The sequence below is a fragment of the Lissotriton helveticus genome, chromosome 12 (genome assembly GCF_964261635.1).
Source record: "Lissotriton helveticus chromosome 12, aLisHel1.1, whole genome shotgun sequence".
Taxonomy (NCBI): domain Eukaryota; kingdom Metazoa; phylum Chordata; class Amphibia; order Caudata; family Salamandridae; genus Lissotriton; species Lissotriton helveticus.
The window spans coordinates 678,585,073-678,602,394 of NC_136073.1; the positions used below are offsets into that span (position 1 = coordinate 678,585,073).

At 41.8% G+C, this 17,322-nt stretch overlaps 1 protein-coding gene and 1 long non-coding RNA gene across 4 annotated transcripts in view; one reads left to right on the forward strand and one right to left on the reverse strand.

Moving 5' to 3' along the window:
• Nucleotides 1–17,322, forward strand: part of LOC144798450 (uncharacterized) — a 1,486,395-nt gene that overhangs the window by 1,232,173 nt on the left and 236,900 nt on the right. Inside the window, exon 14 of one of the 2 annotated variants that reach the window (XR_013603538.1) lies at nucleotides 2,625–2,742. The exons of the other annotated variant lie outside the window; for it this stretch is intronic. This is a non-coding gene — a long non-coding RNA (uncharacterized LOC144798450). The remainder of the gene's footprint in view (nucleotides 1–2,624; nucleotides 2,743–17,322) is intronic. 2 annotated transcript variants of the gene reach the window in all.
• PARD6A (par-6 family cell polarity regulator alpha) overlaps nucleotides 1–17,322 on the reverse strand; it is a 355,509-nt gene that overhangs the window by 326,253 nt on the left and 11,934 nt on the right. The gene's annotated exons all lie outside the window — the stretch shown is intronic.

Below are 17,322 nucleotides of genomic sequence, written 5' to 3' on the forward strand. Positions count from 1 at the left end.
CTGACCCGGAAGTCAGCATTGCTCATTTCCTGGAGTCACTGGGAGGCAATGCACATAGGCTGCTCCTCCTCCTGCTTGTGACACAGAGACTCAGAGGCGAGCCAGTGAGTGTGTGCGGTAGCAGCTGGCACGCTGGTGACCCCGTCCAGCTCCGTGTCACAAGTATCTGATGCGTATTCTCCCTACATCACTGTGCCTTTATCTACTGACATTGTGCCGCCCTGCTGCTGATGTTTAGTTGAGTGTCTTGCTTTTTGGGGTGCCTGGCTGTTTGAAGCCAGGGACATGGGCAGTGCGGTCCTCCCCCAAGGTCCTATGTCCAACCTGCTTGGCTGAGCTGTTGGGTCACGAAGGCTGATTGAGGGGCCTAGATCCCATCCTGCCGCCGCGGCCTAGCCTAGCCCATCCTTTCATGCTGAATACAGTCTTGCGGCCAATGTGAGGATCAATCTACGCCCGCCCCCTTCTTGGTAGACATTGTAGACAAAACTGTCTGTGACCAGATCCATAGAGGTCCACGGATGCTTTATTGGTGGTAAGCAGTGCTACGAAAGGGTGGAGGTGGCGAAACAGGAAGGCACTTGTGGCTCAACTAGAAGTTACGTTGAACTAGGCTATGCTGCATCTGAGGCTACTTTGCCACTTTGTCGAATTGTCCCTTAAGAGTCTGACTGCTAGTATGACCTGGAAATGGCTGCTATGGTAGAAAATAGCACAATGCTTCTTATTTTCTAAGAATGGGCTAAGTTGTATTAATGAATTATGCTCTCTTTCACAGTGACTTTCTCAATTCTTGTTGAGCATATTAAAACTGGTTCCTGCATCCTGTTCTGCTGGTTCCTTGTCCTTGCCTGTGAATTAGCGTCATTCACCAGTGGCAGTAGCTCGCTAGTGTTGGGGGGTAGTACGAGTATGGGAAACCAAGGTGTGGACCACAGGCAGGCAGATCATAATGGTATGACAAGGGAATACATGTGCGCTAAAGGATTACCATCAAAGTTTGGCTGCTGGTTACAGGGCATTGGAGACGGTCAGCTGTCTTCGGCGTAGCCTGACTGCAAGTATTGGGTATCTAAACAGTGTAGTACATTGTAGCACTTCCACCTGATACACTGTGAAGGCTGATACCCCCTGGACATCAGCCAGCATGACTGTAAGATTAAATGCAGACACTTGCCACCCTGCCTGGGAGCTCAGGTAAAGTGTTGGAATCCTTAAACAGCCTCATCAACTAGTAATGACCATGGTTGTCGTCAGATTACTGAATTTTCAGCAGCAAGCGCTGTGAGATGTAAGAGGCCCGAATCACATCCAAGGTGGTGTAATTGGATTAAACACATTTCCAGCCAATATAAATAGGCATAAGTAGGTTACGTCTGTAGTAGATGTAGCGGCAGTGCAAGTGGTGCATGCGTCGGAACTAGCGGGCATGTTGGGTGGATGGAAGCCCTAATCAAAAAATGACCCAGTCCTCAAGGCAACGCAGAAATAAGTCAGGCTGTAAACAGTTCTAGATCGTCCAGAGAGCACTCTAGTTATATCTCTATTCATAGAGATTATACCACCGTTTCAGGCTGTTGCCAACGTTAAAAATTGAGCCCATCTCTGATAAACAGAAAACCATCCAACACAATACAGACATTCACTCAAAGGGACAACATTTAGGAAAAGGTGTGAATAGCTAGATGACACCTCACGGGCGCACCACCAATGGGGCCCCTGGTTGGTACTCACCAGGTCGGCCCTGTTCTCATCATCGGTGTCAAATAGCTTAACGAAAACGTGTCCAAGACCCAAAGTAAGAAAAATAACAGTGAATGGTGCAGTGTACAAACAACATATATGTGACACAAGACTGGATGGAAGCCCTGACAATCTCTTCAATCTGAGTAAATTAGCAAACCCTCCTACCTTATCCCCACGAATTACAAACTCCTCACTCATGAATGATTACACCCACCCTGATTGACTATTTTTTCCAGACTTACCAGCATCAAGAGCCTCACCAATGGTTCTGGCAGACTCCAATCTGGTTGAGAGCATAGAAGAAGCTGAAAGAACTGATTAAATAGAGGGAATAGGATAATCACCTTTGAAAGGTGAAGAGGATATGGCTGTTGGCTCTTGTAATTAAGAACTAGATCAGCGGTTCTCAACCTTTTGACGTCTGTGGACCCCGCTTAATCATTACTAGAACGCCAGGACCCCCACAGACACATTAATAGAATCCAGGGAGACCAATGAGTCTTTGCTAGAAGCGGGAGACCCATGCCTAAGACATTTTGAAGATTTGAACAACAAACCAATACACACAAATAGAGAAACAAGCATTCATCAAATACACAAATGATTAAATATTTTAATGTATTCACAAACAAAAAGAAAATCAAAATTTGAATTTAAACGGTTAAGTTGGAGCTTTTCTAAATTGAATTGCGGCTACCCGTCGCCCATACTTATATTCTGTTTGTCCACATGTACTGGTCCAACAATTCAATCTGGGGATACCAACTTTTTTTTAATCTCTAACTCCAAAATCTTTCACATTTACAGAACATTTTAATGTTTTTAATTTACATTTCCCCCTTTTTTTATTAATCTGTTAACATTATTTAATTTTCTAGATAGTTGCAGACCCACTGAGCAGGCATCACGGACCCCAGCCCAAACAACCACCAACAACAATCCAAGAAATCGCTATTTCAGAAGCCTTAAAAACCCTACAGAGAATATTAGGATTGGGTAGGTTCACATCATGTATCCCCAACATTAACTTTGATATTGTGCATTCTGTTTATTCTTTTGAAAGTCTTTTTATTGGCTTTTAGCAAGGTAAACACATTAACATTGTCATTGCAACCATCTCTGTATTATACTCAGGTATCAGGCCCATTGGTTATAAAGTGACTCATGTCAATACAGCTAGGTGCTCTCTAATGCACTGTCTATACAGTATGCTATTCAGTGTCCCTATCTCATCTGTGGCCTGGCTAGGTGTTTGGTCATTGAGATGCTCCTCAGTTCTGTTTATCATCCGACCCCACTTCTCCAGGTCCTCTTCTACCTTATTTTTTTATTTTTTATTTATTGAGTGGATTGCAACAAAAAAAAAGAGAAACAACTGAATTGCATAATACAGCTTAGATCAATGAAATAATCAATTCCTGCATACATAAGTAAAACAATAGTGCACTGGCAATAAAAAGCTAAGAGTGCATCAGGGGATATCAAAAAAAGACTCAGCAGCTTATGTCCAAACTAGTAATCAGTTCATAATTATAATGATAAAGTGCTAGTGCAGTCTGACTAAGGTGCTATCCTTGCCAGATCCAAAAACTCCATCAAAAAAGTGCTGATACAACATCAATACAGTGCTAAAATTGAAACACCCGAAATATCGATGACATAAGAAGAGTCACAACATATAACCAATGAAACCATCTGTTCATGAATACATCAATAAGTGCTAATGCTATAGAAATAAAGTGCTAACAGTAACAATGCAGGCAATAAATTGATAGCAGCAACTTATTTATACTTTGAAATAAAGTGCAAATGATCAAATACCACATCGATAATAATCTACTTTTATAACACATTGAGGGTATAAATGACTATGAACATTTTAAAATGCATTATTGAAAAACCCTGACCAGATTGCTACAAATCTTCTAAGAGACCCTATCTGCTTGGCATATGCTTCCTCCCATATATACGTCTTAACCATCTTTTCTTGCCATTGCTGAAACAACAGTATCTTATTAGACTTCCAATTTTGTAAAATTAGAGACCTGGCCACTGCAATAGCCATTAAACAGAAATATTGTTGGTATTTAGACGAATGTTGGACCTCTATTGAACACCCAACAAGAGCTAATTCAATAGTAGGAATAATGTGGGCTGATAAAGCTAGGCATTGATTAATCCTCGAAAAAAACATCAGTCCAGAATTGATATAGATCGGGACAGTAGAAAAAAATATGGTTCCAGGACCCTATCTCTGGGTTCCCACATCTAAAACAAAACTCAGAAGAGGCTGGAAAATTTGTATTCAGTCTTTTAGGTGTATAATAAGTTAGCCATCTTGACAAATAGGCCATTCTGTTATAGTTTGCAGCTCAAGCACTTTATGGCTTACTTCACATAGAGACTGCCATTCCTTTTTGCTGACACTGCAGCCGTTTTTTTTCAATAGTTTAGGAAAAAGTTATTTAGCACTGTCTGCTGGCCCGGCTGTATTAGGCAGGAATACCAATTGCCTACTACACATAGGCCCTGGCCATTTAGTTGGTTTAATATATTTAAAGCTTCATTATTAGTCACAACATAATTTGCTTTTAAGAAGCTTGAAATTTGGTTAAAATTAAATGCCAAAGCTGTAAACCTAGGGACCAACTGCTGGGACAACATCTCGTTGGTAATCAAATTAGATGTACTTAAAAAGTCACCCAAATATTCAAAACCCACCACTTGCCATAATTGCAAAGACCCCCGAGAAAGCTGCAAACCAAAGGGCTGACACTCACTAATTTTTGAATATAGATGGTATCTAGGAATTTTATGTAGATTAAAAAATACTTGTATGCCACAAGCAAGGTTAACTAATGCCTTTTATCTCGATTTTTTTAGGGAGTTTCGGAAAACGTAAAAAAACGGGTAATTGGATTGCACTCTCCTGCACCATACTTTTTAATAAGAAATTCTCAATTTTTTTTGCTGCCAATGGGAGTTGAATCAGTAAATCCAATAAAGCAGCCTGGTAATAAACCTTGAGATTGGAGATGACAAGCCCCCCCCGGACGTATCTAGTTGTAAAATTGCTAAGGAGGTCCTTGGCTGTTTCTGTGCCCTTATAAAATTCCAAATTAATGCATGTACTTCAGAGAAATAGGATTTAGGGATTTTAATCGGAAGGTGAATAAATAAAAATACAAATAATGGCAAGATAGACATTTTTACCAATGATACACAGCCTATTAAAGTTACAGGAAGAAGAGACCATCTATCTAATAGTCTCTTAGCTTTTTCCAGGGTGTTTCCATATTTTGCCTAAAAAGATGACCATAATGACAATTTACATATAAACTTAAATATCTAATCGGATTAGATGAATTCTGCTGAGGGAGAAAAGGCAGCCACACAGATGGGGCATTGAACCAAAGTACCTCCGTCTTTGCTTGATTTAGTCTATACCCACCTATTCGTGTAAACTCTTCTACTTCCTTGTATGCATTTAAGATATTAGATGGTTCTGCTGATAAATATAAAATAACATAATCTGCAAATAATTCCATTGTTGACATTTCTGCTATTGGAGGCATTATCTGGAGATTATTGCGGATTTTAATTGCCAAGCGCTCTATAAAAAGTGCAAATAAAAGGGGGGATAGCGGGCATCCCTGTCTTGTCCCCCATCGAATCTTGACTATACCCGCCGATTCTCTGTTAATCAAGATTCTCGCCTCTGAGCCTGAGTACAAATCTTTTATCATTTTGACCAGACGTTCAGACAAGTCAAACTTAGATCATAGAAAAAACAAAGCCTGCCAGTCAACAAGGTCAAACGTTTTTTCTTCATCAAGCATTAAAACCGCTGCCTTAACCTTGTTGACTGACAGGCAATCCATGGCTTTTGTAAAAAAAATATGTATTAGAGGCCATAGATCCATTCCGAATTAAACCTTACTGATCAATATGAACCACCTGTTGTGCAACCGGAGTCAACCTTACTGCCCAAATTTTCATTAAAATGTTAGTCTTTATTTAAAAGACTTATAGGTCTGTATGAACCAGCAGCGGTGGGATCCTTATCTTTCATAAGAAAGCAGACCACAACCGCTTCCGTAAAATTTTTAGATATTGGTTCACCATTTTTTATCAAATTGTATAACTTAGTAAGAAAAGGTAAAAGCAACCTTATTGTCTTGTTTGGTTCATGTGATTGGTGTCCGCAAGCGCCAAGTCCAGTAAATCCTACTTCAAAGTCTGCACCTGTGGGGGCCTTTAGTGCTGCCTAGTGTATTACAATTCTACATTTAGCTAGCATTAAACCAAGCACCACCATGTGTTTTCCCATTTTTCGTTTCCTCCATTTCTTAAGGATACCCAGATGGCAGATCTGTACTGTCCCCTCCACCCTGATTTTCATGATATGTGATAGTTCCTCCGTTATGGTTACCCAGAAACTTGCCACAACTGGGCATATCCAGGTCATGTGTAGGAAATCCGCTGCACACAATCTGCATCTCCCGCAAGCAACCAGGCTGGAAGGGTCGATCCTGGTCAGTTTACTGTGCAAGTATGTTTGGTGTAGGTTAGTTTAAGTGAGTCCGCTTAAATCTAGCATTGGGTGATATTGACTTCACTGCCCCGCATGCCTTTTTCCAGTCCCGCTCTAACTGCGCATCTGGACAGACAATCTCCCATATGCCCCTCGCCCTCTCCGTCTCCTTGTGCAGTGCCCTGTGCATGTGTATGATCAGGTGCCTACAGCCCGTCAGCTGCTGCGCCACGCCATATTCCAGTGGTTTGTCTGGGTTTGTGGACCAGACCTGGCAGGCCACAAGGGACAATGTAGCATATTGTATGAATTGCTCTGTTCCCAAACTGCTCCCGCGCGTGCTCAAAGGTACTAAATATATTTTTATAGTAGAGGTCCCCCACGTTCTCACAGCCTCCCTCACACCACTTGCCAAAGGACATCGTTTTCTGCAGAGCAGAGAGGGGCCGAAGTTCCACAGCGTCACGGATTCGGGGAAGGGAGCCCTACGCAGGGGTTTAACAACCACTCTGGGCCAGATGCCACCAGCTGCCTTGACAAGTAGAATAGATCTCAAGGGACTCCTCAACCGATTAGGAAAAGCTCTCAGAGTGAGTATGCCCTGCTGGACTCAGCCAGTAGACTCTGCTCAAAGTTGGGTTCATCTGGAAACCAGCTGTCGGCATGCTGCAGCTGCATCACCACGCAGTATAGAAACAGTCTGGAAGTCCCAGTGTCCCTCCATTAAAGGGGGATTGAGAGTCTCCAGATTCACTTGACTCCTTTTCCCACCCCAGACCAGCCGGTTGAGCATCTGGTTGAGTTGACGGAATGTTGCAATTATTATTATTATTATTATTATTAACGAATTTTGTACCGCGCACGGTTACCCAGAGGCATCCCAGCGCTTATAGAGAATCAGAGCAAGTTGCCTATGTGAAACAGAACAGATTTAGAATTATTCTGGAAATAGATAAGTTTTCAAATGTTTCCTGAACCTGAGCAGGTTTGGTTCAGAGCGTAGTGAGAGTGGGAGGGAGTTCCAGGCGTGTGCAGTATGAATAGAGAAGCTCCTGCCACCTGAACGGGCTCTCCTAATTCTCTTTATCTGAAGGAGGTGTTTATTATTGGAGCGTAAGGCTCTGGTGGGCTTATATGGCTGAATCATGTCCTTCAGAATAGCAGGTCCTTTCCCCTGCATGCTCTTGTGAGCAATACAGAGGGCTTTGAAGGTCACTCTCTCTTTGACCGGGAGCCAATGGAGTGCCTTTAGAGCGGGCCTGGCTGATTGGGATTGGGCACATGCCATTTTGCACCATGTACAGGCTTTGAGGTAGGAGCACCATTTTCGTGACCAACACACTGCCCATTAGCGACAGCAGCAGCCTAACCCAGAACTCCACAGAGTTATCAAGCCCCCTGAGCAATGCTCCTACATTTAAGTCATAATGTGCTGTCATTGTTCGTACAATCCATATGCGGAAGTATCGGAATCGGTCAGACTCCCACCATGGTTCCAGGACCCATGGGACAATCTCTCCCTACTGTTCCAACCACCCCAGGGGGGAACAGGCTACTTTTTATTTTTTTAGTAAGCAATCCTGATACTACTGCAAAGTCGTTCAAATCCTTCATCGCCTCTGCCGAGTCACTCAAGTAGAGTTGAACATCGACCGCATATGGGACACCACACGGTTCTGTCCGCCTTGGTGGATACCCCAAAGTCTCAGCCTCGCACGCATTCAACCTTAAAGAGGTTCCATTGCCAGCGTGAATAATCCTGGAAGAGGGGGCACCCCTGCCTGGTCCCTCAGCCCAGACTCCACGCAACTGATACCACGCTGCCTGTGCGGGCCCTGGCCACTCGGTTCGTGTATAACAGCTGCATCCATTTGATGTAGTTGGGACTAAACTCCATGTGTCACAGGACTGCCGAGAGATATTGTCATCCCACTGTGTTGAACGCCCTTCCGAGGTCCAACACGTTCATTGCGGTGGGACTGGGGGAGCCTATCAGTGAAGGCATCACATGGCTGAGTCTTCGAATATTATACATCGTACTTCTTCCAGGTACAAACCCTGTCTGGTCTGGGTGTATGAGGGAACCTATTTGTCAGCACTTTAAAAGGCAATTTAACATCCATATTGAGCATGGATGGTGGTTTGTAGGAAGCCAGATTAGCAGGGTCTCACCTCGCCTTTGGAATCAGCACTATCACTGCCTTACCTATTCTTCGGGCCAGCGCTCCCATCTCCTGTGCCTCAAGATAAATGTCCAGTAGGCATTCCAGTAGCTGAGAGGACATCAGTTGTTACATTTCCGCTGGGAAGCCATCTGCTCCTGGGATTTTTCCCCATGGTAGGGTATTGAGCGCTTTCCGCAATTCTGTTATTTCCAACGGCACTTCGAGTTGTTGACGCTGGTCCGCAGTTAGGCCCTGCAATCTCACATCCTTTAGATACTCTTCGATGATCTCCATAGCCACTGTGGCCGACTCTGCAAACCCAGAGGCAATACTCCACACAGGCACTGTTTATTCTGTGTCTGTCTATAATGGCATCTCCCGTGTCCCCTCTCAGATTGAGGCTAAGCATTTGCGGGCGTTCCTGCCGTAACAGCCACACCAGCATCCACCCCGCTTTGGCCCGTTCGCCAAACATCCTCTGTCTGTAGGTTTTGTGCGCTTATTTTTCTAATTTACTCCAGACCTCTCCCACCTGTTGTTTAAGGGCTCCAGGTCAGTCTTTGTGCCCATGTCCGCCTGCTCTCTATCCAGTCCCAGTAGTTCCCGTTCTAGTTCCCTCCTCATCCTAAACACATTTGTCATACATTCTCCATGCAGCGTCACTTTGTAAGCCTCCCACTCCGCAACCCCACTCGCAGCGGTCCCCCGATTTTCCTGAAAAAATGGGAATTCAATACTCGGATGTTGGCTGCAAACCCCCATCCATTAATGTCTCAACCCACAATGTCCATAGTGTCGTTTTGGGCATGGGTCCCCTGGGAAGCACCGGGACCAGAACAGTTGTGTGTTCTTTGGTTGACCAATTTCGAAGGAAAAACAATGGTGCACTATATGGCCAGTCTGCATAGGCACAAGAGAGCAATCTGAAAACAAATGTACTGTCTAGTAAGAAAAAACTGTATGGGGCTCACAAAGCGGTTCACCCACAAACGGCCCAGTTAAATACTACTATAGACACTAAGTGTTGCCCCATTAAACCAATTAGAAGTACTTAGTCAAACAAATACTGATCCTAGCACACTGGAACATACGATGAAGAGAGTTAAATCGAATAAAGCGATTAATAATAGGAACGACAAAAAGTACACAGTGATGTATATTCATTGAAGACATTATTTGATGACCAGGACACTTTGCAAGCTGAAGAATCTAAAATAAGTAATCTGAAGAACCTAAAATAAGTGATCAAAATGAAACCATATCCAGCGGTCGCTGGTAGACAAGACCACAACAAGAGTTTCTGTAAGGAAGTCTCCTGTTTATCCTATATTTTTAAAGGGCGCCTACGCTAGTACCTCTACTTATAATATAAAATCTACAATTTCTACTGATGCAACACAAGATACTACATCTGCCATAGGGGGGTTAGAGTGTGTAAAAAAAAAAGGAAAGAAAATTAGATAAAAAGGAGGATTGCTGTATAGCATGGATGCATTGGCGCTATGTTATATAATCGATGATTACCAAATCTGCAACGCGGCACCATCCTGTCTACTGAATGCAATTGGGATCTAAGATGTGACACATTTTTAGTCTTTTAATTAAGTGATAATTGTGGCTCAATGTTTTAATAATACCCAATTTTTACTACAAGATGTAATGTGACTTCTGATTGTTATTCTTAATAATTCCTAAGAAGGATATAAATTTTATAATGGAAGCGGCCTTCTATTGATATTAGCAATATGCCTTTTTGGAAAAAGTTTTTGCTTTGCTTTTAGTTTGTTATGGCATAAGCTGAAAACAGTAGTCATTTAGTTCCTGCATTGCTCAATATCCTTTAGGACATAAACACCTACAGGTGCACACAAAAATTCATACATATTAGACTCATTAGTGCCATGAGAGACATAGTGAAGACATGGCGAGACGCTGACCCATCTGATCTGGACAGACGAGCACGAGGCATGGAGAACTGTATGGCACTGGAAGTGTCAATTTATAAATCACGAGGATGCCCCCAAAAAACACATGAACATCTGGAGCAACTAGATGCAATTTAGGGGTATTAAACTGTTGGGGCTACTTTGGGGGCTGCTGTGTTGTACAGTTATATGCATGTTCTCTGTATCAATATCCAGGTGCAAAGCTGTTGATAATGATTACTTATCATTGCACTGTTGCCATCTAATCCTCTATTGTTAGTGTACATTCTGTGACCATGTGGAGAAGACAATGCCCAGTGTGTTATTGTCATTCAATATTAAATTTAGTACAATTGTTAAGATTAAAAGACAATGTCACTAGGTCCAAATAATTTAGATGAAACTTTACAATATCAATTCCAGGGATCTATATTTAGTGGTAACCAATCTCAGCAGTGCCATGTGCTCCTTACAATGATTTATTTCCAACTTTTATCCTAAAACAACTCATTTTGCTGCCCTGGAACTCCGCAGTTGTTCATGATCAGTACCCACATCATGGTGGATGCTAAAAATGAAGAGATGAACTGACCCCTCCATGTCCATAACATATTCCTTTATTTAAGTGTGTCTCCGGGAACATTAAAGGGGCATACACCGAAGAGCAAATTCTGTGGCGTCTCACAACCCCTTTGATTACCCTGGCATTCTAAGAGAGTGCTAGCAGGCCATCCAGAGCAGATATTCCACTGCCACAAGTTACCCTGTGAAACTATTTTGTGTGGAATGAGAGACATTCAAACCCAGGCACCCCACCCAAGTTACCATAAAAACCACTCCCATGCCACACCCCTGTATCTCACACCCCAATTAGAACGGTAACAACACAGAGCCCAGTGTCAGGAAAAATGACTCAGTTGCCCTAAACCCAGCCATCCAATTCCCAATAAACATAAGAAATAACAAACAGGGAGACCTGGGAAGCAATTGAGCCAAATTACAATCATCACAAACTCCTCCAAGATACACTATAGAATGAAGTAGGTGTTTGGTGGTTGTTCGTAAACATGCCATACACTACCATTACTCATTCACCCTATCTACATGTCAGCTTACAGTACTTCACCTTATTAGTCGTACTCCTATCGGCAGACATCACTAAGCATCTTTGCATCCCATTTACCCAGCCAAGCTCCAGCAATCTAATTTCCTTTATCTCCAGGCATCTATTCTTTCCATGTGATGAAGTGCTTCTTCAACATTATGGAGAGCAATAGAAGAAGAGCGATGGATAAGAGAAATGGAAAGAGAAATTTCCATTCAGGCATTAGCTGCTACATGCTGTCAAAGGATCTATGCAATCTGGTTATAGCAAAATTGCATTTCACTTCCATTGTAAGTCCCCCTAGTTATGAACCTTTATAGGCAGAAGGACTTTGTCTTTGTACTTTTACAAGTAAATGATTATGGGGCACGGTAAAAAGCCCTGAGTCATTCTCTGCAGGGGGGGTTCTATGTGCTCAGTCAATATTAAGTTCGGCCAGAGTTTCAAGTCTGGCAAACAATTTGGGGATATTGTTCAGGAGATTAATTTACTATTGAAAGGAGAGTCTAAGAATATTTTGGGGGACTTAATGATCCCTAAATATTGTAAATTAGTGTTAAAAGTTTGAATTTAGTTGCACTTGTAATACGGTGTATAGGCCCGGGAACTCCAACCTTTTCTTTAGTGAGAGCTACTTCTGATCAGTGAAAATCATTGTGAGCTACCGAAGGCCAAGCCACTCGCGCACTGTTCTCAGACACCCCCAGATCCAGTTACACTGACTTTAAACCGAATATCCATGGAGCCTGATACTATGGTTTGAGCAAAATACTTTGACATGGGGCACTATGACAGGGCTAGCATGTGTCTCTATGGGAGAGTTGTCTTTGAGGATGTATGAACATGTGTGCATGTGAATGGTATATATGTTTATGGGTGAATGAGAGTCTGTGTCATGCATACTTGTGGCACAGGACATACCTTTCACCACATGTGCCACTATTAAATGTATAACACAAACATTCAATTATTTTTTTTATGGGAGAAATTAAAGTACCAAAAAATGTTCTGCAAAAAATGTTCAGAATATGGAACTTTTTTCTGCACTTTAAATTTCTCCCACTTGAAAAATGGCTGTATTTGACACTGTCTACCAGCCTCTGGGAGCGAGATGCCTGCTGTGTGTAAAATTAATACTTTGCAATGGGTGAAAATATAACTGAAGAGTTAACTTTGTTTATATGTATTCCATAAAACTCATCACTCAAATGTAATCACATTTCAAAGTGCAGCACTTACAAACACCAGTGTAGTGGCCCATCTGCCAAACTCTCCATGCACCCTCTATTCTCAGGCTTCATCTAAACCGTGACTGTCCCAGAGTGACCTGAAAAAGGCCTCAAGCTTGAAAATACAGTCACGCCAATGTCAGTAAAATTAGATCTGATCAGTGTACTATTTTCTAATCATGCGAGACATGGCGGGCTGATTTATCTGCTGACTGTCTCTATAAATTAGCCAATTACTGGAACCTCCAGGAGAACCACAACTACCAATGACCTCAGCTTAACTCTGTGCGCGAACTTGTATGTGTCCATCATTCTGATGTAGCCGCATCCTTCTTTAAAAGGATCAGTGATGGATTGTAATTTGTAACCATGGATTTCCTTTGACAATACATGTTTTGCGTTTTATATCGGGCTGGACATTAGGGGATTTCCAAAACAACCGGTGTCTCTGAAAGGCCAGTTGGGTGGGTCAACTGGAGCCTGGATGCAGTAAGTCACAAGTTACTTCACCTCAGAATATATGCTAAGGTTGTAAAACAAATAAACAAAGGAACCGCTGCACTCCGTGGTAATCAACAGTAAACTTTAGGTAAAATTGGAAGTACAAGTTGTGGGAGTTCGAGATGTTCAACTCCTGTCCATGAGGTGCTGGGTAACAGATGCAATAGGAAACCTTACGCAGTGTAAAGTTCAAATCTTGAATTCACCATATGCGATGTAGTCGCAATGCCAATAGTAATCAAGTAGTCACTGGGTAAATTCCATTAGAGAGGCAATTTATTTTGGACTGGTATTCATTTCATATTCCATCATATGTTGAATCAATCAAATGTAAACTATTGTATCCAAACTCAAATTGTATCCATAATTAATAACAAATATCCAAAAGGTGTATCCGGTAACTTAGTAACATACGCATCCCCAATGCATTTCGAGCGACAGCTCGTCGTCAGGGAGAATTTTCTATAAAGAAAGCGAAAGAATAACTATAGCATATATCGCTATACAGGAGCATAAAGCAACTATTAAACAAAAAGAAGCAACCACTGCACTCCTTGGTGTACTTGAAAAGTGTAAAATGGTAAACCAATTTTTAAAACTTGTAGGTGCACCGGGTGTTCACCTGCTGGATCCTCAGGTGCTGATGAACATATGTCTGAAATATCTTACAGAGAGTAAGAATGCCCCGGAGCACTCTAGAGCACAGAATCCGTGTTGTGTATCCGTAAACAACAATGTTTCAATGAGATTGCTACTCAAATGAATTTCATGAGTTTATTCAGCAATATATCAGTGTTCAGCAGTTTATCAATATTACATCATATTAAATCCATATGGTGAAATTGTTAAGGCATATCCATCTTTAGTAGTTCATCATATATGAATTGACATCCACAATGTTTAACAATCCCCGATGCATTTCGCAATCAATTCATAACTTCAATCTACACTAAAGCTACTGATCGAAACAATTACCTGCATCATAAAAGTTTTCACCAACCCAGTCTCAAGCGTCACCTGCCTTACTCACAGTTACTTAGAGCAAAACGTATAGCATCAATAGAACAGCTGTACCAAGAAAATAGTTCCATCATCAACAAATTCCACCAACGTGGTTATCCTGAAACTATCACACTTAGGGCGGAAAACAGAGCCAAACTCAAGAGTCGTGAAGAATTACTAAAACCTGCATGTAAAGCCCAACAACAAACTACCAGACCTGTATTCGTTTCCAAATACTCTACTCATTCACACCAAATCAAAAAGGTGATTCGCAAACACTGGATATTATCAGAAATGGATTTTAATCACATCTTTGCAAGGTCACCTATCTTCGCATACCAGCGGACCAAGACCATACAAACTCTACTTAAACAACCTACGATGACCACCAATACCATCTTTAAAGGTACAATTCCGTGTCACAACTACAGTCACTGCAACAGCATAATACCTGGGTCTACACTAGCTCACCCCACTCAAGGGACACCCATCAATCTTCTTTTTAATGCTACCTGTGACTCAACTAACGTTGTATACATGATCAAATGCCCATGCGGCCTCCCGTATGTAGGCAAAACTGAGCGCAAAATCAAGATACGGTTGAATGAACATCGCAGTAATATCCGTACAAAGAACTTAAAATCCCACATTGCTGCTCACTATGTACAACAGTCACATAATCCCAGTCAATTCAGATTTTTGATCTTGGAAACAGTTGAGAAAATGCCTCACAAAGACAATAACAAACAACTTTTACAACGTGAACTCTTCTGGATATACCGTTTGCAGGCTTCTCAGCCTAAAGGATTAAATGAAAGACTGGAATTTAGTTGCCATCTATAAATTATCCAATATCTGTTCTTATACTGCTAGATGATCTCTCCCTAAGCTGTGACCAATAAGATTTTGTTGCTTTTATTGTGTTACTTATGTTAGCTCATTTTTTATTGTATTACCTCATTGGATATAGTGTTCTGTTCTCCACTTTCTTCATCGGCACACTTTTGTGTTTAGTGCACCTCCATGTATTTTTGTTAGGCACACTTTTTTATATATTTTTTTATATATTTTCGATATATTTACTGTTATTCACTTGTGACCCTTTATTCCTCTTTTTTCACCCTCGGTTTCCTTTCCTTATTATATAGACTTATTCTTTTGGATTATTTTTGACTTTTGACACGACTGTTAATATTCACCCTCGAGTATTCCCTCGAGCCTGCCGTTGCTTACACCGGGTGAGTCTTTCTTCCATACGTGGTTTTCCTTCTCCATATTTGCCTGCACTACGCATGCACGGCGTCTTCCGGGTTCGCGGATCTCCAGAACCTGGTTCCCTCCGCTCTACTGTTTTGACCGATGTACCACCTATCCACAACCCACGGGTAAGAATCTATCTGTACGCACGTAACCACCCGCTTATTTCCCAGGCACTAATCGGGGGCTATAAGGAGCTACACTGCACGTCACCATCGTATCGAGTCCAGTCTTTATGCACTATTTTTAAGGTTACCACGGGTCTCATTCTGACTTGCTTCCATATACCATTTTCATTTTCTCATTCTTATTCACTTTCACCCTGATGTTGACCCTCTAGTCTCTCGAACTTCCGCTAAATCAACACAGCCCATATAATTATTAGACCATTTTTTTAAGCATATTTTTGTGATTCTTATCCTTCTAGCTCTTCACGTTAGTTTTTCCGCATGTCACCATTTCCACTATATAACTTTACGTTTCATGCTCCTGTAATTCAGTATCATTACAACCCATTCCTGTTTGATTTTCAGACCCCCTGAAGAAGCGCGTTTTTAGCGCGAAATGCATCGGGGATTGTTAAACATTGTGGATGTCAATTCATATATGATGAACTACTAAAGATGGATATGCCTTAACAATTTCACCATATGGATTTAATATGATGGAATACTGATAAACTGCTGAACACTGATATATTGCTGAATAAACTCATGAAATTCATTTGAGTAGCAATCTCATTGAAACATTGTTGTTTACGGATACACAACACAGATTCTGTGCTCTAGAGTGCTCCGGGGCATTCTTACTCTCTGTAAGATATTTCAGACATACTTGATACTATTGGCATTACGACTACATCGCATATGGTGAATTTGAGATTTGAACTTTACACTGCGTAAGGTTTTCCTATTGCAAGGTTGTAAAACAGACAGTCACATGTTAGGCTCCCATCCGAAAGTCTAGAAGGACTAGCAAAATCCATCACTGGTCAGATTAGCCTTTGAGAAGCCGGAAAGGCTGTAGTAAAGATGGTCACATGTCATACTTGAGGGTGAGACGGTCACTCATACATCAAGCACCATTGTTTGACTCTGCCCCTACCGAGCATAAAGAAAATTAATTGTTTACTAATTTTGAGAGATTAAAATACTTCTGTTTGAAAATGAACTATAAGTAACTAAAACATGTTGCTCTTTCAAAAAATGGATGGTTGAGCAGCAAACTGTGGGATCTCACGTCTTTACAAGCAGGGCTGGCTTTAGGACGGTGCAACTGGTGCGGCCGCACTGGGCGATGATCTGCAGGGGGCACTGACCTCAGGGGGAAGCGCTGTGTTTAGCAATAACTTACGATTCAAAAGCACCTGCTGTAGAGTTTCTTGTGCATCCAGATTTCAGGCAGCAATACAAACATCAAGATAACTCTTGTGAATTTTGTTTTTGCTAGAGCGAGAGATCAGAGTTTTGTCTAGTGGAAGTTTTGACTTGCCCTAAAGTGGCTCAGAGGGTTAATATGCTTCCTGCAAAGAACAGATCTGCATGTTATGTGTGTAGCTGAGTGGATTAGTAAAGTCAGCCTTTACCAGCTCTTTAAAACAAAACAAATGTATGTGAGAGAGGGGTTATGGAGAGATGAGGGTCACTTTTGCCAGGTGATAGTGAGGGAATCCAAGGAGGAGGTCATGGGGGGTGCCCAAAAAGATTGTCGAACCGGGTGCCACCACGCTAAAGCAGGGTCTGTTTACGAGTTACTAACAGGACCTACAAGAAATGTGTTGTATTTCAAACACTTAAGCCAGTGTGTGGTGTATACCAGCAGGGTTGTGAAATGTGACTGCTGTACGAAGTACCTGCAC